Source organism: Bombina bombina, chromosome 1 (assembly GCF_027579735.1).
Source record: "Bombina bombina isolate aBomBom1 chromosome 1, aBomBom1.pri, whole genome shotgun sequence".
Taxonomy (NCBI): domain Eukaryota; kingdom Metazoa; phylum Chordata; class Amphibia; order Anura; family Bombinatoridae; genus Bombina; species Bombina bombina.
Window position 1 is genome coordinate 159,774,117 of NC_069499.1, and position 26,949 is coordinate 159,801,065.

A 26,949-nucleotide genomic window follows, 5' to 3' on the forward strand; every position below is an offset into this window, starting at 1 on the left:
GCAGAGGATCACTCTTGCCATCTCTCAGCAAACTACATCCCAGGAGTAGAGAACTGGGAGGCGGATTTCCTAAGTCATCAGACTTTTCATCCGGGGGAGTATGAACTCCATCCGGAGTTATTTGCTCAGCTGATTCAGTTATGGGGCACACCAGAATTGGATCTGTTGGCGTCCCGTCAGAATGCCAAACTTCCTTGTTACGGGTCCAGGTCCCGGGATCCCAAGGCGGTGCTGATAGATGCTCTAGCAGTGCCTTGGTCCTTCAATCTGGCCTATGTATTTCCACCGTTTCCTCTCCTCCCACGTCTGGTTGCCAGAATCAAGCAGGAGAGAGCTTCTGTGATTCTGATAGCACTTGCGTGGTTCCACCGTAGACTCTGCCAATGAGGCGGGACCTTCTAATCCAAGGTCCTTTCTCGCATCCAAATCTAGTTTCTCTGCGTCTGACTGCTTGGAGATTGAACGCCTGATTCTATCAAAGTGTGGTTTCTCTGAGTCGGTCATTAATACCCTGATTCAGGCTAGAAAGCCTGTCACTAGGAAGATCCATCATAAGATTTGGTGTGAATCCAAAGGTTACTCGTGGAGTAAGATTAGGATTCTGCTCATTCTTCTAGAGCTGTGACTTCCACATGGGCTTTTATAAATGAGGCTTCTGTTGAACAGATTTGTAATGCGGCGACTTGGTCTTCGCTTCATACTTTTTACAAATTTGATACTTTTGCTTCTTCAGAGGCTATTTTTGGGAGAAAGGTTCTACAAGCAGTGGTGCCTTCCGTTTAAGGTCCCTGTCTTGTCCCTCCCTTCATCCGTGTCCTAAAGCTTTGGTATTGGTATCCCACAAGTAAGGATGAATCCGTGGACTCGATACATCTTACAAGAGAAAACATAATTTATGCTTACCTGATAAATTTATTTCTCTTGTGATGTATCGAGTCCACGGCCCGCCCTGTTTATTAAGACAGGCATATATATATATATTTATTTTTTTTTTATTTTTTTTTTTTTAAATAATTTTTATTGGTTTTACAAACAGTATTAACATGTTCAGAGGATAACAAATTGTTGAACAATAAATATAAACAGTTACTACACATAGCATTCCTGAGTGGCAAATGTTACCAATATGTAACCGGGTTTTTCATTGAGTTCTCAACTTAAGCTGTATAGTCTTTAGTTCCATAAGTCCTTTAGTCTTTTCCTCTTTCAGGGAACTCTTTGCAAGCCACAGTGCAAATATTTTAATTATTACCCCAAAGGAGTACAAACGTTACATTCCTATCATATAAACTGGTTTGCAATATTTAACAATTTATTCATAACAATGATAGACATGTAGAGTATGCTGTACAGTTTAAGGTGTTTAATTTGTATCTTTCGTTGTGGTGGTTTGGGTTTGAGGTATTAAGTATAAGTTTAGGAGTAGGAGTCTAACCCACCCTTCTAGTTTATTATGACCATTATATCAGTGTTTGGGTGTGGTCTGTTGTCTTTGGGAATTGAATCCTAATAGTGTAGGTATAAGTATTTACTACGTATAGGTCTTATTCCTAATTAAATATAATTGATACGGCTTCCTTTCTGTCTCTAACCTGTCGCTTCGTCTTAAGCTCTAGCCCTATGGAGTTATGCTCTGTCTACTTCCGAGCCCTGGCATTCCTTCCATCTCATTAACATATACTCGTGTGTGTCTAATGTGTTTGCCTGCATGTGGTGGTATCTTTCTAAGTGCAATAAGGTATCTACCTGTCTCTTCCATTCCTCAACCGATGGCACTGTTTTGCTTTTCCAGTTTTTCGGAATTAATATTTTTGCCCCATTCAGCATAACTAATCTAAGTGCGGCCGCAGCCTTGTTTTCAAGGCTGGGCAGTGAGAGAAACAGAAGGGTCTTGGGGCTGTTCTCTAGTGCTTTCCCTGTTGCTAGCCTAATATATTCCAATATCTCCATCCAATAACGGTCTAGACCTGGGCAATCCCACCATATATGTGCAAGTGTGCCTTCGCCCCCACATTCCCTCCAGCACTTCCCTGTGGTAGTTTTGTATATTTGCTTTAGCCTGACGGGGGTGAGATACCACCTTGATAGGAATTTATAATTTGACTCCTGGATCCTGGCAGATATTGAGGATTTTTTTGTGGTCTGAAATGATGCCAGCCAGTCCTGTGGCTCGATTTCCAGGTTTAATTCCTTTTCCCAAGCTTTGGTAAAGGTTGGCAAGGTTTGGGCGTCCTCTACTATAAGTAGTTTGTATAGGATGGATATTGCGTGATCAGTCGGTGTATCTTTTAAGCATAGTTTTTCAAATGTGGTGGTTTGTCTGGTTAGGTTGTGCTTTTGGTTGTGTGTTGTCAGGAAATGGTTTAACTGTGAGTGTGTCAGCCAGTTCATGTTGCGACCTACCTCGCTATCTTTTATTTTTTCAAGCGGTTCCAGTCTGCCTCCTTCCATTAGAGCTGTGAGTGCCCTTGCCCTATATGGGATATGTATTGTCATGTCAGGTTCCTTATAATTCCAAGGCAATGTGGGGTTCTGGCATATGGGTGTCAGTGGCGAGGGCTGTGTGGATATGTTTACTGAAGTGTTCAGGAGTTTGTCCCAGTTAAAAAAGAAGTCCACATACAATGAGTGCTGTTCTGTTACATGTGGTCTGTCTTTTTTAGCCAGCCAAGCCATGTTTCCTGCATTACCCGTACCCAATAAGGCTCGGTCCAGGTGTACCCATGCTTTATTCTGGTCATTGCAGCACCAATCAAGCAGGATGCGTAGGGTGATTGCCTGTTTGTATTTCTCCAAGTTTGGGAGGCCCAGCCCGCCCCTGTCCCTTGGGAGGTAGAGTGTTCTCTTGGGGATGCATGGTCTAATGTCTCCCCAAACATATTGTTCTATTAGATTTTGTATTTTATTTAAGTAATTGTGTGGAAGGGGTATAGGTGTTGTTTGTAGGAGATATAGAATTCTCGGCATGACGTTCATTTTGATGACGTTTATCCTCCCTAACCACGATATTATTTTGGTTTTCCAGTTGGACATGTCAGCTACTAGGTCTCTTTCTAGTTGTCTATAGTTTGCCTGGAAGACCTCTTGTGGAATTGGTGACATGTAGATGCCTAAGTATTTCATTTTTGTGTCTTGCTGTCTGAGATGGCATTTCTGTAGTGTGTTGTCTATGATTTCCTTGGTGCATGTTATGTTTAATAGTTCGGACTTAGTGAGGTTCAACTGAAAGTTCGATACCCTTCCATACTCTTTGAAAAGTTCTAAGGCCCTGGGCAGAGATGTGTCTATATTTGTCAACGTGAGTAGGACGTCATCTGCATAAAGTGCTAGTTTGTAGTGTCTGGGGGCAATGGGAAGTCCCTTAATCAGTCTGTCATCCCTTACTCTCTGGGCAAGAACTTCTATGGTGAGTGCAAAAAGTATCGGGGAAAGTGGGCATCCCTGCCTGGTACCATTTCTGATCATAAACTTCTCCGAGAGAAGTCCGTTTACTTTTATTTTTGCTGTGGGTGTTCTATATAGGGTGAAGATCAGTCGGATAAATCTATTACCAAATTTCATTTTGTGAAGCACTGATTTGAGGAATCGCCAGTTTACCCTATCAAACGCTTTTTCCGCATCTGTTGAGATAAGGGCCATTGGTATGTTGTTTAATTGCGCGAACGAGATCAACTGAAAGGTCCTGAGTGTGTTGTCTCGTGCTTCTCGTCCGGGTATGAACCCCACCTGGTCCATATGGACCAGGTCAGGGAGGTATTTATATATTCTCGTGGCTAGTATTTTGGCAAATATTTTTATATCCGAATTAAGGAGTGAGATGGGTCTGTAGCTTTCTGGCTTGTCCGGAGGCTTCCCTGGCTTGGGGAGGACTGTAATGTGAGCTTCTAGCATCTGGTCTGTAAAGCCTCTTTCATCAAGTAGGGAGTTGAAAAGTTTGGTAAGTGGAGTTAGTAAGTGGTGTATGAATGTTTTGTAGTATTTTATACTTAAACCGTCCGGGCCTGGGCTTTTGCCATTTGGCATGTGTTTGATTGCTGTTTTTATTTCTTCGGGTGTTATTGGGGTCTCTAATGATTCTGCGTCTTCACTACTCAATTCCTCAAGGTGTGTGTCAGCTAAAAATCTATCTATTTCGTCTTGTGTGCTCTCGGTCTGTATGTTGTATAGGCTCTCATAATATTGCCTGAAGATCTCCGCTATTTGTACGCTATCTTTTTGCATGTGACCTGAGGTGTCTGTCATTTTGTATACTTGTGAGTCTATATATTTTTATTTTTAAACTTTCAGTCACCACTGCACCCTATAGTTTCTCCTTTTTCTTCCTAGCCTTCGGTCGAATGACTGGGGGGTGGAGCTAAGGGGGGAGCTATATAGGCAGCTCTGCTGTGGGTGCTCTCTTTGCCACTTCCTGTAGGGGAGGAAAATATCCCACAAGTAAGGATGAATCCGTGGACTAGATACATCACAAGAGAAATAAATTTATCAGGTAAGCATAAATTATGTTTTTCTTGGGCAAAGGAAGCGATCAAATATTTAGGGGTAAAATTGCTGAGTAATATTACAGAGCTATATAAATTAAGCTATATTCCCTTATACAAAACAATTAGGAAAGACCTAGGGAAGTGGAAAACTGGGGGCTCCTGGTATGTCTGACTATCGGCCATAAAGATGAATATACTTCCAAAGCTGCTATACCTCTTTCGGGCCCTTCCAATCAAGATCCCCATATTAGATCTCAATAGGCTACAAATGGACCTGATAGGTTTCCTGAGGGGTAATAAAACAGACAGAATAGCCTCCTGAAATTTATTACAACATAGACAATTGGAAGGGGGGGGGGGGTGCCAAATTTGGTAGACTTCTATCAGGCGGCTAGATTAGCACAGACTACACTAAAGAGCAAAAATCCCAAAGATGTTATATGGGTGGGAATAGAGGCGGAGATAGCGAGCTATAGACAACCAGATGATATACTGTGAGAACGACGAAGATCAGCTCTTAGAGAGGCTCATGCCGCGACTATCACTGTTGAGATGATGCATAGCTGGATCTCATTGACTACGTCATTGCAGTTGATTCCACCGAACTCTAGGATAAGGCCAATCAAATCCCTCTTGCAATCGGATTTTCACACGCAAATTGGGAAGTGGGAAAATAAGGTATTATACAGAGTTGCAGACTTTTTACACAAGGGAAAGATAGCCACATTTAACCAAATACAAGAGAAAATCGTGCCAGATAAGTTACAATGGTTTTTATATCTACAGGTAGCTTCAGCAATTGCAAAATACAATCTACAATACACCCAACAGAATTTAACAGCTTTAGAACATTTTTGTAACACAAATCTACGAAATAATAAAATGATCTCTCATATCTATCTTGCAATACAGAAGGCAAAAAATACCTCCAAAACATCCCTACTCGGAAAATGGGAATTAGATATTAACAGGGAACACTCAAAGGAGGAATGGGACATGATTTTCCTAACATCAACTAAAGGAATGGTTAGTGCAGACTTCAGAGAGAATTGCATAAAGATCACCTTTAGGTGGTATCTTACCCCTATAATCACAGCACACAATACTCCACAAGGTAGTAAAAACTGCTATAGAGGCTGTGCTGAAACAGGGACATACATCCACATGTGGTGGGGCTGCCCTCAGGTCCAACGCATTTGGATCAAATTATCCGCTTTGCTAAGTGAAGTGTTGGCCGAGAACAACGCCTTAACGGCGTCTCAAGCATTATTAAATGAACACATAAAGCCATTTAATGTAGCCATTAGCACATTCATTTGAATCCTGTGTACGGCCACTAGTATTTGTATTGCAAGGTATTGGAAGACAGGGATTCCTTCCTGGGGGGAGGTGATGGAGAAGATCCAGGCTGTATACAGTATGTCGGAAAGTGCTGCTTCTATCCAGGGCACTAATGACCAATTCCTAAAGATATGGTATTGCTGGATCATGAAAGGAAATTAACGAGTAGGCACAATAGGTGATGGCTCCATTGACTATTAGGTGGTTGGACGGTAGGGGTGATGTTTCTCTCACTACCTGACTTTGACAGATTAAGAATGTACCCGCTTAGGTTAGGAAGAGCAAGGGCTCCTCCCCCGGATCTGATGACAGAGGGCAGTTGAAACAGGCAAGTTGAGTTTTGTTATCTGATTATTTTTGTTATTTAGGGTGCAGTTCAATTATTTAAAAAAAAATAATAAAGAAGGACGGACGGAGGAGGAGGGTTTTTTTTCTGACTCTTTCTTCTCCTTCCTATGTTATCTTCTGTTTTATATTCATGTACGTAAAAGTGCAGGAGTCTTGGACTACTTAGCACATCAACATATGATCAAATTGTGATTTCATTGAATCTATTCTATTATCCCAAAGGACTTGAGATTTAACAAGATATTTTTTGTGATGTATCTATTGTTGATGTACAATATAACTAGTAACATGTATGTGTATTGCAATAAAATTTTATTTCAAAGTAAAAATGTCTATTTACTTATAATAAAAATCAAATATTATCTAAATTAATTCACAAATGTACCTTTAATTAAGTGACAGTGTAACAAATCATCCTATATTATAAAAGACAAGTGTTTGTCTGAAGCCGTCATGCGCAGTACAGACAAACACTTGGCCTTAGATTCTATTCTCGCGCAGCTCGGCATAGCTGACAGCTGACAGATTGGGAGCGCGAGGTACACAGCATACAAGCAGCTGTGAGATAGGGAGCGCGAGCTACTCAACAGCTGTGAGGTCTGCTGCGTGAGAAGTGGCAACGCGCTCCCCAGACCTCACAGCTGTTTGTGGCTGACGGGAGCATCGCGAAGGGCGTGGCCGGGCGTCGCGAGGGGCGTGGCCGGGCGTCGCGAGGGGCGTGGCCGGGCGGGTGTTGCCGCGATGGGGCGAGGCCCGGGCGGGGTCCCGCGAAGACAGAGCCAGAGAGGGAGCAGGAGGGGGGGGGCAGAGAGCCAAAGAGAAGGTGGGGCAGAGAGCCAAAGAGAAGGGGGGGGGGCAGAGAGCCAAAGAGAAGGGGGGGCAGAGAGCCAAAGAGAAGGGGGAGCAGAGAGCCAAAGAGAAGGGGGGGCAGAGAGCCAAAGAGAAGGGGGGGGCAGAGAGCCAAAGAGAAGGGGGGGGGCAGAGAGCCAAAGAGAAGGGGGGGGGGCAGAGAGCCAAAGAGAAGGGGGGGCAGAGAGCCAAAGAGAAGGGGGGGCAGAGAGCCAAAGAGAAGGGGGGGGCAGAGAGCCAAAGAGAAGGGGGGCAGAGAGCCAAAGAGAAGGGGGGGCAGAGAGCCAAAGAGAAGGGGGGGGCAGAGAGCCAAAGAGAAGGGGGGGCAGAGAGCCAAAGAGAAGGGGGGGGGCAGAGAGCCAAAGAGAAGGGGGGGCAGAGAGCCAAAGAGAAGGGGGGGGGGGCAGAGAGCCAAAGAGAAGGGGGGGGCAGAGAGCCAAAGAGAAGGGGGGGCAGGGTGTTGCCGCGATGGGGCGAGGCCGGGCAGGGTCCCGCGAAGACAGAGCCAGAGAGGGAGCAGGAGGGGGGGGGGCAGAGAGCCAAAGAGAAGGGGGGGCAGAGAGCCAAAGAGAAGGGGGGGGGGCAGAGAGCCAAAGAGAAGGGGGGGCAGAGAGCCAAAGAGAAGGGGGGAGCAGAGAGCCAAAGAGAAGGGGGGAGCAGAGAGCCAAAGAGAAGGGGGGGGCAGAGAGCCAAAGAGAAGGGGGGGCAGAGAGCCAAAGAGAAGGGGGGGGGCAGAGAGCCAAAGAGAAGGGGGGGGCAGAGAGCCAAAGAGAAGGGGGGGCAGAGAGCCAAAGAGAAGGGGGGGGCAGAGAGCCAAAGAGAAGGGGGGGGGGCAGAGAGCCAAAGAGAAGGGGGGGCAGAGAGCCAAAGAGAAGGGGGGGGCAGAGAGCCAAAGAGAAGGGGGGGCAGAGAGCCAAAGAGAAGGGGGGGCAGAGAGCCAAAGAGAAGGGGGGGGGCAGAGAGCCAAAGAGAAGGGGGGGCAGAGAGCCAAAGAGAAGGGGGGGGGGGGCAGAGAGCCAAAGAGAAGGGGGGGGGGCAGAGAGCCAAAGAGAAGGGGGGGGGCAGAGAGCCAAAGAGAAGGGGGGGCAGAGAGCCAAAGAGAAGGCGGGGGGGGCAGAGAGCCAAAGAGAAGGCGGGGGGGCAGAGAGCCAAAGAGAAGGTGGGGGGACAGAGAGCCAAAGAGAAGGGGGGGGCAGAGAGCCAAAGAGAAGGGGGGCAGAGAGCCAAAGAGAAGGGGGGGGCAGAGAGCCAAAGAGAAGGGGGGGGCAGAGAGCCAAAGAGAAGGGGGGGCAGAGAGCCAAAGAGAAGGGGGGGGCAGAGAGCCAAAGAGAAGGGGGGGCGCAGAGAGCCAAAGAGAAGGGGGGGCAGAGAGCCAAAGAGAAGGGGGGGGCAGAGAGCCAAAGAGAAGGGGGGGCAGAGAGCCAAAGAGAAGGGGGGGCAGAGAGCCAAAGAGAAGGGGGGGGGAGAGAGAGCCAAAGAGAAGGGGGGGGGAGAGAGAGCCAAAGAGAAGGGGGGGGGGGAGAGAGAGCCAAAGAGAAGGGGGGGGCAGAGAGCCAAAGAGAAGGGGGGGGCAATAAAATTTTATTTCAAAGTAAAAATTTCTATTTACTTATAATAAAAATCAAATATTATCTAAATTAATTCACAAATGTACCTTTAATTAAGTGACAGTGTAACAAATCATCCTATATTATAAAAGACAAGTGTTTGTCTGAAGCCGTCATGCGCAGTACAGACAAACACTTGGCCTTAGATTCTATTCTCGCGCACCTCGGCATAGCTGACAGCTGACAGATTGGGAGCGCGAGGTACACAGCATACAAGCAGCTGTGAGATAGGGAGCGCGAGCTACTCAACAGCTGTGAGGTCTGCTGCGTGAGAAGCGGCAACGCGCTCCCCAGACCTCACAGCTGTTTGTGGCCGACGGGAGCGTTGCGAAGGGCGTGGCCGGGCGTCGCGAGGGGCGTGACCGGGCGTCGCGAGGGGCGTGGCCAGGCGGGTGTTGCCGCGATGGGGCGAGGCCGGGCGGGGTCCCGCAAAGACAGAGCCAGAGAGGGAGCAGGAGGGGGGGGCAGAGAGCCAAAGAGAAGGGGGGGCAGAGAGCCAAAGAGAAGGGGGGAGCAGAGAGCCAAAGAGAAGGGGGGGGCAGAGAGCCAAAGAGAAGGGGGGGGGGCAGAGAGCCAAAGAGAAGGGGGGGGGCAGAGAGCCAAAGAGAAGGGGGGGGGTAGAGAGCCAAAGAGAAGGGGGGGGCAGAGAGCCAAAGAGAAGGGGGGGGCAGAGAGCCAAAGAGAAGGGGGGGGGGGCAGAGAGCCAAAGAGAAGGGGGGGCAGAGAGCCAAAGAGAAGGGGGGGGGCAGAGAGCCAAAGAGAAGGGGGGGCAGAGAGCCAAAGAGAAGGGGGGGCAGAGAGCCAAAGAGAAGGGGGGGGCAGAGAGCCAAAGAGAAGGGGGGGGCAGAGAGCCAAAGAGAAGGGGGGGGCAGAGAGCCAAAGAGAAGGGGGGGGCAGAGAGCCAAAGAGAAGGGGGGGGCAGAGAGCCAAAGAGAAGGGGGGGCAGAGAGCCAAAGAGAAGGGGGGGGCAGAGAGCCAAAGAGAAGGGGGGGGCAGAGAGCCAAAGAGAAGGGGGGGGCAGAGAGCCAAAGAGAAGGGGGGGCAGAGAGCCAAAGAGAAGGGGGGGCAGAGAGCCAAAGAGAAGGCGGGGGGGCAGAGAGCCAAAGAGAAGGCGGGGGGGCAGAGAGCCAAAGAGAAGGGGGGCAGAGAGCCAAAGAGAAGGGGGGGGGGCAGAGAGCCAAAGAGAAGGGGGGCAGAGAGCCTAAGAGAAGGGGGGGGGCAGAGAGCCAAAGATAAGGGGGGGGCAGAGAGCCAAAGAAAAGGGGGGGGGGCAGAGAGCCAAAGAGAAGGGGGGGCAGAGAGCCAAAGAGAAGGGGGGGGGCAGAGAGCCAAAGAGTAGGGGGGGGGCAGAGAGCCAAAGAGAAGGGGGGGCAGAGAGCCAAAGAGAAGGGGGGGGCAGAGAGCCAAAGAGAAGGGGGGGGGCAGAGAGCCAAAGAGAAGGGGGGGGGGAGAGAGAGCCAAAGAGAAGGGGGGGGGAGAGAGAGCCAAAGAGAAGGGGGGGGGAGAGAGAGCCAAAGAGAAGGGGGGAAGAGAGCCAAAGAGAAGGGGGGGAGAGCCAAAGAGAAGGGGGGGAGAGCCAAAGAGGGGGGAGAGAGAGAGCCAAAGAGGAAAAAGAGCCAAAAAGGAGAGAGAGCCAAAGAGGGGGGAGAGAGAGCCAAAGAGGGGGGGGGGAGAGAGCCAAAGGGGGGGGGAGAGCTAAAGGGGGGGAGAGCCAAAGAGGGGGGAGAGAGAGAGCGAAAGAGGAAAGAGAGCCAAAGAGAGAGACAAAGAGGGGGGAGAGAGAGCCAAAGAGGGGGGGGCAGAGCCAAAGAGGGGGGGGAGAGCCAAAGAGGGGGGGAGAGAGCCAAAGAGGGGGGGAGAGCGCCAAAGAGGGGGGAGAGAACAAAAGAGGGGGGAGAGAGCCAAAGAGGGGAGGGGAGAGCAAAAGAGGGGGGGGGGGAGCCAAAGAGGGGGGGAGCCAAAGGGGAGGGGGGAGCCAAAGGGGAGGGGAGAGCCAAAGAGGGGAGAGAGGAGAGCCAAAGAGGAGAGAGAGCCAAAGAGGGGGGAGAGAGAGACAAAGAGGGGGGAGAGAGAGCCAAAGGGGGGGGGGAGCCAAAGAGGGGAGAGAGAGAGCCAAAGAGGAGAGAGAGCAAAAGAGGGGAGAGAGCCAAAGAGGGGGGGGGAGAGCCAAAGAGGGGGGGGAGCCAAAGAGGGGGGGGAGAGCCAAAGAGGGGGGAGAGAGAGCAAAAGAAAGGATGGAGAGAGCCAAAGAGGGGAGAGAGAGAGCAAAAGAGGGGAGAGAGAGAGCAAAAGAGGGGAGAGAGAGAACAAAGGAGAGGGGGGAGAGAAAGCAAAAGAGAGGGGGGAAAAAAAGCAAAAGAGAGGGGGGAAGAGAGAGCAAAAGAAAGGGGGGAGAGAGCAAGGGGTGGGACCGCTGTTCTGAAAAAAATGGCCCGTGTACACGGGCTTTAGTACTAGTACCATATAATGCAAAAGTATCCAAACATGAATGGAAAAAAAAATACTAACAAAAAATTGTGCAAAAGTTTCCAAACATTCATTGAAAACAAAAACAACAAACAAACAAAAAAAAGATGGTGAAAAAGTTTGCAAGAATTGGTTGAATAAGAAAAGATGGTGCAAATGTTTTCAAAAATCGTATAAAAACAAACAAAAAAAGCATAAAAACTACAAATCAAAAGCAGCAAGATCTATATTAGCACTGAGACCTTTAGGTTGCAGAGACTGTAACTTAAATATCCAAAAAGTCTCTCGCTGTTATATAATGATGACTTTTTGATCTGTTCAATAGGAGTAAATATTATACGATACACACTATTAGTACAAGATCCATAGTGCTTAGCTACACTATGAGATTTAAGTCCCATTTTGATATTACGGGAATGTTCATACCATCTGTATTTGATCTATTGGTGCAACCGTGAAAACGTCATACTGTGCCCCACAAAAACAATTTAATAAAAAGATAATGTACTTAGATTCACAAATCCAAACCAAAAGAAACGGAAACGTTTCTCCTCTAACATAAGACTTAAAACATTTGACCCCATGTGAATAATACTTCTAAGTTACATCTTTTCATCCCACATTTATAATTACCAATTCTTCTCACAGTGAGATTATTTATTTTTTATTTTTGTGTAATACTACTTTATTTGGGGCCAATTTAATTTTTGGAGTGGGTGCACGCTTAAAACACATTTTTGTTATCTCCAATCAACCTCTTAAGAGTAAGATCCATTTTTAAAATGTTTCAATGTAGATTTAATATTCTATAAATCTATTTATGATTGTTATTATAATATAATAAAAAATATTGGTATTTGAATCATTATTCTTATCTGTAGCTTTATCAGTAGATGCTTTTGATTTTTCTTCAGATCTCCTAAAAAACTCAGATATATCTACCTCCCTAGCTGGCTTGTAGCTATCCTCCTCCAAACTAGAGGGGTATTGTTTCTCCTTTTTTAATTGCATATAGCCTATACATGTTTAGCCTGCTTTGGAGTTATCACCACTAGGCAGGCCCAGAATGACCACACAGGGCAAATGCCCATTAGGCCAGGCTCTAATGTGGGTCTTGCTGCTATATACTACCCTCTCTTAATATGGATAACAATAGGAAAGACATTACAATCTGCTTCTTTAATAAAGCATGAAGTTCAGGACGAGGGATCTGGTGTATTATGGCTACCTAGCTGACAGAGATCTGTCTGATGTGGGCTGCTCCGTCTTTAAATGCCTGGACCTATTTTTGGTCCCAGTACAGGCCTGCCACTAGGGTTATTTTAGGACTGTGAGAGAGCAGACTCTACACCCTCTGCTGGCCCAGGTGGGTGTACGGAGGCGGATAGTCATGTGAGGTTTCCATCTGGAACTACAATCCTAAGTAGGAACTACAAGGCCTTGGTTTGTGTTCCTAGCTGATCAAGCTTGTCTTGTTTGAGGACATAAATTGTAAAGATTTTTTGAAGTGCAAACAGTAGGAGTTAGCTACAGGCATAATATGAGGAACCAAAGAAAGTTCTGAGTTCTTAGTTATCCATACGAAGGGCCACATTTTGCAAAGCTTTCAGGTCTGGTGAGATTCTATAAAATGCTTTATCAGTAATACAAGGCCTCTTAAGGACTGTTTTAAAATTAGTTATTGCCTTGGGAACTGTTTATCTCATTAAGGGAGGTTCACAAATATGGTTAAAAATATAACTGCACAGAACATTTAGCCTGGATAAAAGCTCTTACAGTTGCCTATCACTCAGTGTCCTGACAAGGCAGATTCATTGCAGCATTGATCCGTTCTCCTAACATCTGAACCAGTACAGCAAACAAGCTAGCTGAATCTCTTCCCACTATCTGCTGTTACAGTGTTTCATTTCCTGATACATTGCCTATTCAACTGAGGCAAAATCCTAGGCACTCGCTACTATACTTGGCTCCCCAAAGTACCGTTCCAGCATATTCATAGTACCTCAGCCGGTCTTAACCCACTCCCAGCTGGCAACATAAGGGTTCATACTATAGGAAATTCCACAGTTTCAGGAATTAACCTACAGTTGGTTAAAGTATTCTTTGCATTAATATAAATTGCCTTAGAGTTAGTTGCTGCAACAACCACCATATGCAACAACTGTAAACCAAGAAGGCATACAACCAAAATTTAAAGCTACAGTAGCTGCAGTTGTGATCCATTATAGGAGTTTATAACCTCATAACATAATACTGAAGCCCTAAATTATGGATCCAGCAGACCTACCCCAAATCGTCTATGCTCTCTCACAAAGAGTAGATCAATTGTCGCTTGCAAAATGACAGCCTATCTGGTATTATAAAAGATACTATGACTACCAAATTAACCCCCACAGATGCTGTTCCTGAACCTCAGGTTGGTTTACCTGATAAATTTTCAGGTGACAGGTCTCAATTTACGCAGTTCAAAAATGCTTGTAATCTCCTGTTTACTCTCAAAAAGAGAACTTACAGTACCAAACGCATAAAGGTGTTAACAGTTATATCATTCCTCAGGGGAGAACCCCGAATTTGGGCTGACGCATTCTTTGAACAAAATCATCCTATACTTTCTTCCTTAGAAGATTTCTTCAAAGAGATGGGAGTTCTCTATGAAGACACTAACAAGCAGCTAACTGCTGAATCAAAAATGAGATCTCTTAAACAAGGGAAGAGACCAGTAGAAGAGTATCTCACAGAATTTACGCAGTATGCCAAGGACACTGAATGGAGTGATATAGCTCTCAGGAACCAATACCGCATAGGATTATCTGAGGCTGTGAAGGATGAACTTGCCCGTTCAGAACAACCAAAGTACCTAGAAGGGTTGATTGCCTTAAGTATTCAGATTGACAGACGCCTCCGAGAACGGAGGGTGGAGAGACATGCCACAGAATCTCCCACAAAGGTCACACCCACTTACCACAGAGCCTCCACTACTCAGGTCACAATGGATATTGGATTCACCAAAGGACCCCTACTACCAGAAGAACAGAATCACCGCAGACTTAAAAATCTCTGCATGTACTGCGCTTCCAGTCAGCATGCAGTAAAAGACTGCCCCATCCTACAAAGGCAGAAGTGTAAGTCCCACCTTAAAAATACCTGCTTGACTACAAAAATCAATAATATTGCTTATTGTTCCCTGTCTCTCTTATTGCAGTGGGATCACCATCAACACCACACTGAAGCAATCATCGACTCAGGGGCATATACATGTTTCATTGATTCTGCTCTTGTTTGTAAAATTAAAATTCCAGTTGTTCAAAAGGCAAACCCCGTCTCCATTCGTGTTATTTATTGGTTACTGATCAATACAGGACCCATTACACATCATACCATACCCCTAAAAGTTGCTACCCTATCCGCACATGTAGAGTATATAACTTTCGACATAATATCATCACCTTTGTTCCCTGTAGTACTAGGGCTTCAGTGGTTACAAACCCACCAACCTACCATACTATGGGGTCAGTTAGAGGTGCAGTTTCTCTCAGATTACTGCAAGAATACATGTTTCCCTCACCCTAGCATATGTCAAGTGACTGAATCTCCCTTACCATCTGAATACGTGGAATTCCAAGATGTATTCAGCAAAAAAAGAAGCAGAAACACTTCCACCACACAGAGATTACGACTGTTCAATTGAGCTAATACCAGGATCCACCACTCCGTATGGACACATCTATCCATTATCTCAACCAGAGTTAGAACATTTGAAAACTTATATCACCGATAACCTACAGAAGGGTTTCATATGACCATCTACATCCCCAGCAGGTGCAGGAATTTTCACCGTTAAAAACAAGGACCAATCTCTTAGACCTATAATAGACTATAGGGAACTAAATAAAAGGACTGTGAAAAACCGGTACCCCTTACCCCTGTTTCCGGAACTTATAGAACGTCTTTGTGAAGCTCAAATATTCACAAAATTAGACCTTAGAGGAGCATACAACCTCATCCGAATTAGGCAAGGGGACAAATGGCTCACAGCTTTCAGAACTTGTTATGGGTTGTATGAATACACTGTGATGCCATTCGGCCTCTGTAACACCCCCGCAACTTTTCAACATCTCATAAATTATGTTTTCAGGGATCTTTTGGATATTTGCATTGTGGTGTACCTAGACAATATCCTTGTTTATTCTAAAAATCTGCAAGAACACCAAAAACATGTAAGATAGGTCTTATCTCGATTACGTCAGCATCATCTATATGCCAAGCCTGTCTGTTCCATACAACTGAGATAACCTTCCTCGGATATCGTATCACTCCAAAAGGTATAGAGATGGATAACACTAAAGTTGACGCAATAAAGACATGGCCTGCTCCTACCTCTAAAAAGGAATTACAACGGTTCTTGGGATTCGCAAACTACTACAGAAAATTCATCAAGAATTACTCCTCCCTTGCGAAACCTCTAACTTCTCTCACCTTTCATATGGTCTACTACAAGACAAAGGATCTTCGATACCCTTAAAGAGAAATTCTGCCAAGAACCTATCTTACGGTTCCCGGATCCAGATTCTCAATATATTCTAGAAGTAGATGCCTCTGACTTTGCCATAGGTTCCATAGTATCAATACGTAAGAATCCAGAGTCTCCTATCCATCCTGTGGCCTATTACTCCAGAGTGGTGTCTTCTGCTGAATACAATTACCCGGTAGGAGAAAAGGAACTGTTAGTCATAAAAGTATCCCTTGAGCACTGGCGACACCTTCTCGAAGGAACTAAATTTCTTATCCTGATATACACGGACCATAAAAACTAACTAAAAAAATACCTCCAGACTAACAGAACTCTATCAGCACGGCAACTCCGTTAGAGCTTATTCCTCTCCAGATTTAAATTCCACATCACCTACAGACCCGGGAGTAGGAATGGCAAGGCTGATGCCCTTTCCAGGAAGGACATCAAACCAACTAGCTTTTACCACCCTACAACTGTTATCCCGGTTGAACAAATTGTAACACTAATACCAAGTTTCCCAGTAGAATTCAAAAGGAGTATATCTCTAGATACTTCTGCTCCTAAAGCAGGACTCAAACAACATCCTGACGGACTTTTGTACCACAAAGACAAACTCTATGTGCCTTCTAATTTACGTACATCTATTCTTAAGGATCATCACGATTCACCTATGGCTGGGCATCTAATCAAAAGGAATTATTGGTGGCCCTCTCTACCTCTATCAGTTAAGGATTACATTGATGCTTGTCCAATTTGTACTGATGCTTGTCCGATTTGCCCTTATGGGTTACTCATGTCACTCCAAGTTCCTGACAGACCTTGGAATTCCATAGGATTGGATTTTATAGTAGATCTACCCCCCTCAAACAATCACAATGCAATCCTTGTCGTGGTAGATCTCCTCGCCAAAATGGCTCATTTTATACCCTATCACAAGTTACCCACCTCTTTAGAGACTGCTTCTCTGTTCCTCAATAACATCATCAAATTGCATGGCATGCCTCGGAGAATCATATCCGATAGGGGAACCCAATTTACCTCCCGTTTTTGGAGACAGTTATGCAAAACTATGCAAGTGGATCATTGTTACAGCACATCATTCCACCCTCAGACAAACGGCCAGACCGAGAGGGTTAACCAATGGATAGAGCAATATCTCAGATGTTACTGCTCAAACCAACAAAACCAATGGTACCAAAACTTGTCTATGGCGGAATATGCCTACAACAATTCAGAAAACACTACGACTCGTAAATCTCCTTTCTTTGCAAACTATGGTTACCATCCATCGTTCCAATTACATCCTCAGATCGACACCACTTGCCCCCAAGTTGACGACACCACCAATTCTTTCTTGGATCTCTTCCACCACCTGAAAGAGAATATCTCTGAAGCTCAAAAGAACCAGAAACGTTATTATGACATGAAAAGATGCACCCCTCCCTCATATAAGGAGGGAGACAAAGTATGGTCATCCACCAAAACATTAAGCTCAAGACACCTAGTAAGAAACTCAGTGTAACATTCATAGGACCTTTCCGAATAGCTAAAGTTGTAAATGAGAATGCTGTAACCCTTGAACTTCCGTCCAGCTATCGTCTACATCCCACATTCCATGTCTCTCTCCTCAAGCCTTGTCGGACGGTACGACAAACAAAGGTTGAATTCCCATTGCAGATAATATCTGACTCAGAACTTGATTACGAAGTGGACTCCATCCTGGATTCCAGGGTCCGAAATGGGACACTCCAATACCTCATTCATTGGAAAGGTTATGCTTCAGATGAGGATTCCTGGGAGCCATCCACTAATGTTGAAGCTCCTTGATTGGTTTCGCTATTCCATAGGCGACATCCAGACCATCCTAGATTTGCAGCTGGTGGGCAGCTGCCCTGAGGTGGGGGGTATGTTAGGGATTCCTATCTAGCACGTATAGTGCTGTACCTTTAATAACAAACCTAACCTCATAAGAGGTTATTTAAACTAACCATGCCCCCTTCTCCCTGCTTCAGTATTGTATCGTTAGGATTCTATGAGTTAAGATCCTATCCTCAAGCTCAAGCCGACACTGTTACCTGTAAAGGAGTTAACCAAGTCTATTACTCTCCCGGACTTACAATTCCTCAAAGGGCACTTGCTACCAGCAACCGTGACCCGCTCTAACCTCCAGAGTCTTTTCTTAGTACCGCTGACTTCCTAGCCAGTATTGAGGAATTCTCTTGTAACCATTTACTTGCATCGACGGAACTATTAACCGCCATCACACACGCTGTTGACTCCCTTGTGTGAACGCTGCAGCACACGCCGTTCAATATCATCCTGCACTCCCCAAGTGCACTCGCTGAGAGCAACTGTCCACGACTGCACAGAACATTTAGCCTGGATAAAAGCTCTTAAGTTGCCTATCACTCAGTGTCCTGACAAGGCAGATTCATTGCAGCATTGATCCGTTCTCCTAACATCAGAACCAGTACAGCAAATGAGCTAGCTGAATCTCCTCCCACTATCTGCTGTTACAGTGTTGCATTTCCTGATACATTGCCTATTCAACTGAGGCAAAATCCTAGGCACTCGCTACTATCCTTGGCTCCCCAAAGTACCGTTCCAGCATATTCATAGTACCTCAGCCGGTCTTAACCCACTCCCAGCTGGCAACATAAGGGTTCATACTATAGGAAATTCCACAGCTTCAGGAATTAACTTAACCTACAGTTGGTTAAAGTATTCTTTGCATTATTATAAATTGCCTTAGAGTTAGTTGCTGCAACAACCATCATATGCAACAACTTTAACCCAAGAAGGCATACAGCCAAAATTTAAAGCTACAGTAGCTACAGTTGTGATCCATTATAGGAGTTTATAACCTCATAACAAAGCCAGAGCAATTGCATATAGTTTCTTGTCCTGATCAAGGATAGAATAATCAATTAATAAATTAGAATTCTGTCTGAAATTCATAGTAGCTTACGATAAATGAGTAAGGCGCTAACCTTAGGTTTTAAGGTAGTTTCCCTTCAAAAAGTGAACAAGTTGAACACAGAGGTGAAAGTCTGCAGTACTAAAAGAACTAAACTTAGGTGTTATGGAAGAAAAAAAGGTTTTACCACCATTCTTATGTTTCCAAGGCTTGCCAAAGTTCTGTACATCTTTAAACTTGAACAATAATTTGAGAATAAACCCAAAGAACTCAATATTTGACACTGAGATGTAACTAGCTAAAAACCAAACTAATCTAACCTGAAGGAATAGAAGGATTTTAGGAACTAAGAATTCAAAATGATTCTGCAGAATTCATACCAGCATAGAAAGAGAAAAACATTGTATCAGAGAAAAATCTGATCAAATTCAACACCAAAAAATTCAAGACAGATCTTGAAAAATAGAGGACCTTATGACAAAAAGTCTGCGCGATGATGCTGGAGTCACAAAAGAGAGACTAACGTAAGAGAGAGGTCTGCATAGCTGAGGAAAACAGAAAGACTGAAGCGTCCTTTAAGATGACTACAACTGCAGTACGCACTAGATCAAATGGAGAAAGAATTTCCCAAACCCACTAAAGCCTCTATGAAAAAAAAACCTTCAGGTCTCTGGATCTTATTAAGAGAAATCTGAAATTGGTGCAAGAAACCATCAAATCCTTTTGAGGACCCCCCCCCCTACTTGTATACAAACAGATTGACCACCTTAGAGAAGAAAAACAGATCCCAGGAAGAGATAACCCACTTTCCAAGGAATTACACCTGAAATGAATTGCTGATACTTATACAAAAATTTTGCTCTGCCCAGATTAGAATCTTAGACACTTCCAAGCAAATTATTTCAAAATTCTATTAGAAGGTTGATGTATGATACCGCCATGGGATTGACTGAGAGAAAAACTAATATACCTCAGGTTTCTCAGGAGAACAAAGAAATTGTGCAGAGATTTACAGTATATGTAGGTAACCTCGCCTCCTGAGGAGACCAACTCCTAACGCCCTATGAGCTCCCAAAAACAGGAATCTGATACAAAGGACCAATTGTCTATCTATCATGACAGAGATGTATTTACAAAGGGATCTAAAACAATTTGATAAGCGAACAGAAAATAAACTTCTGTCTACTGCTCTAGCATAGATAGCTGAAGAGGATGCAAGTAAAAACAAGAAAAAGTAACCACATCTAAAAGCCACTACCATCAACAGAAAAACCTGAAGACATTTTCACACCTGTGTTGGTGAGAGACTGTGTTGTATTGAACCTGGGTCTTCTAGTTGCTGGTGCTGAAGCATTAACATTTAGCCATAGGTAGGCTACTAAGGCATTAAACTGTGCAAAGCTTATAGTTCAGACTCATAAAAACATAGACAAAAGAAAACTCCCAGAAAGCAAACTGAGGAGCTGGGGAACAAGGAACTCTTTGATACATATACAGGCATGTCCTTATAGGAAGGATAGAAGACTGAAAAGAGAAAAGCCAGACACAAAGATGATGCCTGAAAAGGTATATGGTGTAGATACGGGGATGCTAAAATTCCCTGAGACCTGATAGTATATAACAAAGAGCCCAGACCCACAGTCAACCCAAAAGAAAGGGCAAAAAACAAAAACGGGAAAGTTGGTTCTGAAAACAGTGGAACTAAATGATCCTAGAGAAAAGGATATGAAGGTATGCATCCTTCAATGCTACTATGGACTAGATTGATCTACAGCGAGATAAGAAAGACAGTAACAGCCATAGCTCTTTCCATGTTTACCACTCTAACAGATGGATTATGGAAATAACCAGTCTTAATGAAAATTTAGGCCTAGATTTAGAGTTTGGCGGTAGCCATGAAAACCACCGTTAGAGGCTCCTAACGCTGGTTTTAGGCTACCTCCGGTATTTGGAGTCACTCAAAAAAGGGTCTAACGCTCACTTTTCAGCCGCGACTTTTCCATACTGCAGATCCCCTTACGTCAATTGCGTATCCTATCTTTTCAATGGGATTTTTCTAACTCCGGTATTTAGAGTCGTGTCTGAAGTGAGCGTTAGAATTCTAACGACAAAACTCCAGCCGCAGAAAAAAGTCAGTAGTTAAGAGCTTTCTGGGCTAACGCCGGTTCATAAAGCTCTTAACTACTGTACTCTAAAGTACACTAACACCCATAAACTACCTATGTACCCCTAAACCGAGGCCCCCCCCACATTGCCGCCACTCGATTACATTTTTTTAACCCCTAATCTGCCGACCGCCACCTATGTTATCCTTATGTACCCCTAATCTGCTGCCCCTAACACCGCCGACCCCTATATTATATTTATTAACCCCTAACCTGCCCCCCACAACGTCGCAGCCAGCTACCTACAATAATTAACCCCTAATCTGCCGACCACAAAGCGCAGCTACTTAAATTATCCTTATGTATCCCTAATCTGCTGCCCGTAACACTGCCGACCCCTATATTATATTTATTAACCCCAAATCTGCCCCCCTCAACGTCGCCTCCACCTGCCTACACTTATTAACCCCTAATCTGCCGAGCGGACCGCACCGCTACTATAATAAAGTTATTAACCCCTAATCCGCCTCACTAACCCTATAATAAATAGTATTAACCCCTAATCTGCCCTCCCTACAAAATTACCTGTAAAATAAATCCTAACCTAAGTTACAATTAAACCTAACACTATACTATCATTAAATTAATTAAATAAAATACCTACAATTACCTACAATTAAACCTAACACTACACTATCAATACATTAATTAAATACAATACCTACAAATAACTACAATGAAATAAACTAACTAAAGTACAAAAAATAAAAAAGAACTAAGTTACAAAAAATAAAAAAATATTTACAAACATAAGAAAAATATTACAACAATTTTAAACTAATTACACCTACTCTAAGCCCCCTAATAAAATAACAAAGACCCCCAAAATAAAAAATGCCCTACCCTATTCTAAATTACTAAAGTTCAAAGCTCTTTTACCTTACCAGCCTTGAACAGGGCCCTTTGCGGGGCATGCCCCAAGAAGTTCAGCTCTTTTGCCTGTAAAAAAAAACATACAATACCCCCCCCAACATTACAACCCACCACCCACATACCCCTAATCTAACCCAAACCCCCCTTAAATAAACCTAACATTAAGCCCCTGAAGATCATCCTACCTTGTCTTCAGCTCACCGGGTATCAACGATCGGTCCTGGCTCCAAAATCTTCATCCAACCCAAGCGGGGGCTGGCGATCCATCATCCGGTGGCTGAAGAGGTCCAGAAGAGGCTCCAAAGTCTTCATCCTATCCGGGAAGAAGAGTAGATCCGGACCGGCAACCATCATCTTCCAAGCGGCATCTTCTATCTTCATCCGATGAGGACCGGCTCCATCCTGAAGACCTCCACCGCGGACCCATCTTCATCCGGCGACGTCCAACTGAAGAATGACGGTTCCTTTAAGGGACGTCATCCAAGAGCTGAACGCGGCTTTTTTGCAGGTGTTAGGTTTAAGCTGTGGAGCTTACCTTAACCATATCTCATGTAGGCTTCAATAAAGCAAAGCTGGATAATGGTTGATACCAGATGAAATATCAAATCAGACAGCTCCTTCACAGGAAATTAGACATGTTATATACATGGACTATCGGGGTCTGCATACACCTGCGCATTTATCGTCACACTGTGCGCAGTGCTGCACAAGTGAGTGCTACGTCTAATTGCACATTTTCTGAATATAGATACACTATAGTGTATCGTCTAAAATATCCAATGCACTTGTTGCACCACTAATTAGTCATGTTGTGTATTAAACATTATGTGCATGCACATACATCTGTACAAATATTGATACACATGGTGCACTTATACAAATGTCATATTTTGACCATAGAATATCTACATCTATGTTATACTTCAGAAAAAAGAATGTGTGTGCTGTAGCACAATAACTATGTTCTGCCTATGTAAATACACTGTTTACACTGGTGACATGGAATTTGTGAAACATTGTCATATACATGCACATATTAGCATATACTTGTAATCGGAGAATAGCTCTGTGTGTACTGTGCCAATGTCATTAGTCAATATCTGAGTATACAGAATCTGTATACCTATGTCCAGATGGAATCTGGAACTTTTGGTTAGTAGACTTTGCTCTGACTCTGTGTCACCAGAGGGCTTTTGTGATATCCCAGGATTTATATTAATTTACATAATGGTAAAATAGACAGCAAAATGTCAGTTACGGTAGAACCAAGATTATGCTTAAAGGGACAGTCTAGTCCAAAATAAACTTTCATGATTCAGATAGGGCATGTCATTTTAAACACCTTTCCAATTTACTTTTATCACCAATTTGCTTTGTTTTCTTGGTATTCTTAGTTGAAAGCTAAACATAGGAGGTTCATATGCTAATTTCTTAGACCTTGAAGGCTGCCACTTATCTGAATGCATTTTGAGAGTTTTTCATTACTAGAGGGTGTTAGTTAATGTGTCTCATATAGATAACACTGTGCTCACACACATGTGGAGTTACATAGGAGTCAGCACTGATTGGCTAAAATGCAAGTCTGTCAAAAGAACTGAAATTAGAGGGCAGTTTGCAGAGACTTAGATACAAGATAATCACAGAAGTAAAAAGTGTATTAATATAACCGTATTGGTTATGCAAAACTAGGGAATCTGTAATAAAGGGGTTGTCTATCTTTTAAAACAATAAAAATTCTGGTGTAGACCTTCCCTTTAAGACAGTTCTTGGTATAACACATGATAATATATTGACTGTAATGTGTAACACACATACTGGGACAGAACTAAATGTTAAACACATAGGGTAAAGTAAAGAAGGTCAGTGTATATACCCTCTAAGTAAACTGCCAGTGACGCTGTGGGGACTGGTCTGATAAGCTGCATAGGAATAATAAAAGGATGCAGAGTACTCAACTGTACAAATCAGTTACAGTATAAGTGGCAACAGTAAAAACAGAGCTATAAAATAAACGTATAACAGTGCTTAAAGGGACACGAAACCCAAAAATTTTCTTTCATGATTCAGATAGAGAATACAATTTAAACAACTTTCTAATTTACTTCTATTATCTAATCTGTTTCATTCTCTTGTTATCATTTGTTGAAGGAGCAGCTATGCACTAATGCTTTCTAACTGAACACATGGGTGAGCCAATCACAATCGATATATATATGAGCCACCAATCAACAGCTAGAACCTAGGTTCTCTGCTGCTCCTGAGCTTGCCTAGATAAACCTTTCAGCAAAGGATAACATGAGTAGGAAGCAAATTAAATAATAGAAGTAAATTGGAAAGTTGTTTAAAATTGCATTCTCTATCTGAATCATGAAATAATTTTTTTTTGTTTCATGTCTCTTTAATTTGACAATAATAACACAATCACACAAACATTAAGGGCCAGATACGAGTGGTGTGCAAGTGATATTGGGTTTTCGCGTTTGTTTGCACGCAAGTTAAATTATACTTATATTACAAGTTGAAAGTAAATGCGAACCTGTAAGAATAATTACCATGACCTCTGAGCTCTGGTTAACGTTTTGCGAAACTAAAAAGTGTCACAAAACACAATAAAAATACATTGCATAATACATTTACACTAATAATAACACCATCTATTAAAAATTATTAAAAAATAATATTGCACAAAAAGTTATAAAGGCTCAAAGAAATGCGATATCAGGTGTTAGATACAAACATACACATGTCTAAATATGTATATTACATATACTGTGTATATATATATATATATATATATATATATATACAGTATATGTCTTTATATGAGTACATATGTATTTATAGGTGTATATATGTATTTACAGACATAGATACACATATATAACATTCCAATGTTCTGCACATAGCAGAATATGTTCTAAGTATTTCTAAATACATATTTATATATATATATATATATATATATATATATATATATATATATGTATATATCTATACCTATATATAATCATCTATATATATAGGTATAGATATATTGTACCAAATTAGCATCAGATATATGTAGAAACGTGTATTTATGAATAAATAGAACATATTCTTCTATGTGAAGAACAATCAAATGTGCAATATTCATATTTTTAAGTTAGCACTTGAAAATATGCATTCAGGTTAGCGCACAAGTAGGGTGTTATGAGGAACCCTGATAAATTAATAATGACTCTGCCTCTCTCCATGTAAAACAGAGCCACTGAGGTAATGATAATGCTAGTGAGAGCCCACAAGCCTAATAATCAATGTCCAGCCTTAGAGTAATGTCTACTAAACCCACAAGCACTATATGTCAGTGTGCCCTACTTGTAGTCCTCTGGCTATGCTATATATGAGTATGTATCTACAAAGAGCCTGTAGGCTTTGGGAGTGTAATGCACTTACCCTTTTTTTTTGTTTGTTTGTTTTTTAATATATTTTTTATTAATTTTCTTGAAAAAGTATTACATCACAAACATTCAAGACCGATAAAGGAAAGGAAAAAACAAACAAAAAAAAACAAACACACCGTTCTCCGCCGTCTCCACCTCAGAGAATTCTAACGGTTTTGATAATCAACATCTCATTTAATCTCTGGGATTATTATCCAGCCAAGTGTCTGGGAGAAGACCATTGCACATAATCTGAATTGACCGAAGGTTTAACTAGTTGCCTTTGTGCTGCCTCTGGGAGAGTTTTAATGGTTCCCAACCACTTTTTAAAAAACACTTCCAATTGATGACTGCTGGGGTTTTGTAATTTATATTGTTCCATCGTAATATGAGAAATCAATGGTTTTTTCAAGTCGCTAAATTTGGGGGCCTACGGTGCTCTCCATGTTCTTAAAATGAGATTCTGAGCTAGGAATATAATTGTATTAATTAAATTGTAATTTTTATATCTGCCTATATATTTCACTAAGAAGAATACATTTTGCGGGCTGACATCATAGTCCATCATTAATACTGTGTTCATCCAGAAATTAACCTTCACCCAGAATTGCGTAATCTTTGGGCATGACCAAAAACAATAAAAAATATCTGCCTTGCTAATACTGCATCTAGTACAAGAACTATTCTTTTTGTACCAATTGGTCAATTTCTTGGGTGTGACATGAACAGAGTATATTAGTTTTATGTGTGACTCACGCCAAGATGTCAGAACCCGGGATTTATCCATTATTTTTAAACTATCCTGTATATCCTGAGGACTAATGTTTGGGAAAAACTTAGTTTCTTTCTAATGACACGGTGAGTCCACGGATCATCATCAATTACTGCTGGGAATATCAGTCCTGGCCAGCAGGAGGAGGCAAAGAGCACCACAGCAAAGCTGTAAAGTATCACTTCCCTTCCCATAAACCCCAGTCATTCTCTTTGCCTCTAGTGCAAGGAGGAGGTGAAGTAATTAGGTGTCCTTATAAAGATTCTTCCATCAAGATTTTTTTATTTTGAAGCCAGGGCACGATTGTTCTGGTCTTCCATCACAATTTGGGTATAGCTGTACTGCACGTTAGTCTCTTCAGCAGGGCTGTGGTGACTTTAAAGCAGTTAGGAATTTGTAAAGCGGGCTTTGCTGCTTTTTCCTAACCTGTTGCTGCCCTGGTATAGAAAGCATGAGTAAGTTTACTCTGTCTTTCTTTTTACACAGGTCTCTGTGAGGAGCAGCATCCTCTCATACTTTGTGAGTCGTCTGACTGCTGGACGGCTAGAATGCAGGTAAGTGCCTTTTATCTTCTAAAAGATGGGAGAGTGTGCACTTTTATATATCTGCAACTCTGATTGGGACAATATATACCCTAGCTGGGTATCCTTAGGCAGCATGCAGGCACTTAATGTGATTTTGAGAGACAGTCTGTTTCTCCTTTAGGGATTGAAGGGGTTAATCAGTGTGTAGGGTTTTTCTTTAAATTATTTATTTCAAAGGACAAATGTGATATGGACATGTATGTTTGACATTGCCTAGTCAGGGGGAGGTTTTTTCTCTATCGGCTGGGAGCGCGCGCTTTATTAAGCACTGTGTACTCTCAGTCTGTTTTGCCTCTCCCTCATGTATCTTCCGTTTCCAAGTTGGAGCGGTAGCGGTGAACTGTCTGCAGAGAGGAGGAGTAAGCTTAGTACTCCGTTTTTTCCTCTCTAAACCTGGTATGTTGCTCTCCCTTGCATATCAGGTGCATTGTTGTTTCGCCTTTTTTTTTTCCTCAGAGGTAGCGGCTGCGCCATTTTCTCAGCGCTAGGTTCCTGGTCACGTGACTCCACCTACTTCTCAGAGATCGTAGCAGTGAGGTTTTTCTACCTGCTACGCTTCAGTAATATATTAAAACACCTACATAAAAGGACTCCTAAAATACTTTAAGTAACAG